This window comes from Octodon degus, unplaced genomic scaffold (genome assembly GCF_000260255.1).
Source record: "Octodon degus isolate 3935 unplaced genomic scaffold, OctDeg1.0 scaffold00024, whole genome shotgun sequence".
NCBI classification, from domain to species: domain Eukaryota; kingdom Metazoa; phylum Chordata; class Mammalia; order Rodentia; family Octodontidae; genus Octodon; species Octodon degus.
The window spans coordinates 19,494,012-19,495,902 of NW_004524600.1; positions in this window are offsets into that span (position 1 = coordinate 19,494,012).

Genomic DNA, 1,891 nt, shown 5'->3' on the forward strand with positions numbered 1-1,891 from the left:
CTCATGTTTAAGGAATCTTAAGGTTGAATCAGCTTTTGAATTCCCAAGAGAAGTCTTACCAGACCAGATCGCTTTCACCTTGATCCTTGATACAGGAGGTTTGATATGGTAATATTATATTTGTCCTAGAATATAAATTTTTTCTCAAATACATTTGTAGGGCAGGGGAGATAGCTCAGTAGAAGAAGCGCTTGCCTAGAAAGCGTAAGGTCCTGAGTTCAATCCCCAGTACCAAAAACAAAAAAACAAAAAACAAAAAAACTTTGTAATTTTTGTAATTCGAGGAACTTTCCCATGTTCTAAATAGTTTAAGTAGCTCTTTTTTTTTTCTTTTTTTTTTTTTTCCTGCATTTAGGACAGGGTCTACAGAGTATCACTACATAGATCAGACTTGTAGTGATTCTCCTGTTTTGGGCCTCCCACGTGCTGTGATTACAAATGCGCGCCACTATGCCCAGTCTCAATCGCTGTCTCAGCGCGCCCTGGCGGCAAGGATGGCATGGCATGCCACGATTGAACCACAGCCACGGGGTGTGGCTCTGCCTAACCAGGTGCCTTAGTCCACTGAGCTATTAGGCCGGCCCTAAGTAGCTCTTTTTTTCTCAAGCTTTTTACAACTCCATCACCTTCCCCATAGTACGAAGTGCAACATAGAGATCTGGTTTCAATTTTCTGCATGTGGATATATAACTTTTCCAGGATCATTAATTAGATATTCTGGTTTTTATCCAGTGAATGCTTTTTGGCACATTTCTCAAAAACAAGATGTTTATGATTATTTGCTAACTTTGTAGTATAATTTGAAATTGGCTATTGTGGTGTCCCCTACAATGATCATTTTGCTTATGACTGCTTTGGCTATTTTGGGTCTTTACACCATTTGAATTTCAGGATATTTTTCTAGTTCTGTGAAGAATATTTTGGTATTTTGACATGAATCACATTGAGTCTGTAGATTGCTTTTGGTATATGATCATTTCAATAAGATTAGTGCAGGGATAGATGGGACTTTCTAGGTTGTTGGAAAAGGGATATGAGTCTTTTATAATTTAGGAAAAAAATTTCTGCCATCTCTGGAGAATATAATCAGGCAATCTGTAGTTTTGCTTTTGCAACAATGTCTAATACTATTGCAATGTATATCTCAGTTCCTCTATTAGCATCTGAGACCAATGGCCTTTGCAATGAAACAACCAATCAGTGGGGTCTCCCCCACGGAGATGGACCACTATCTCCACCCCATAAAACAAGGATCTTTACCCATACTCTGCAGTTACCCAGCTCTGAGCACCCAACTCCTCAGCATGGCTTTGTATCCCTCCATTTTTCAAATAAAATTCACTCTCACTTTGCACTATCTTCTGACCCAGGCCTCTTTGAGAGAGAGAAACTCAGGAAAGCTCAAGGATGGGCTGGAGACCACAGTCCCACCCAGAGATGTGACACGTGTTGATAGCTCATGTGGGATGAGAAGGCCACAAAGACCAATGGACACAGTCAGAGTAACCCAGATTACTTGGGAGTGTATGCAGGAGGTAATTTGGTTTCCTTATGTTTTACACTGCATATTTTTGTCAAAGATGTATATAACTCAGTTGTCAACTTACTAACAAATTCATTTTTAAAATACTCTCCCAGAATGGATCTGATTTGTAAGCCAAGGGCCTACTGTACTTCAGTTAGGCTTGTTTTGTGAAAGGGAAGGAAGATGGAATGAGGCACCCTGTGTCCAAATCTTCTTTGTCCTCCTGGACCATCCCAAGTGTGTTTCTCAATGTTTCTTTGACCCCTCATTCCCCTCCAGGGACCAGATGAGAAAGGAAAATACACAGCACACCCTCAGACAAGGAAGAAGAATGGGCTCCAAGTCCCCAAAGAATAGCATCCTCTT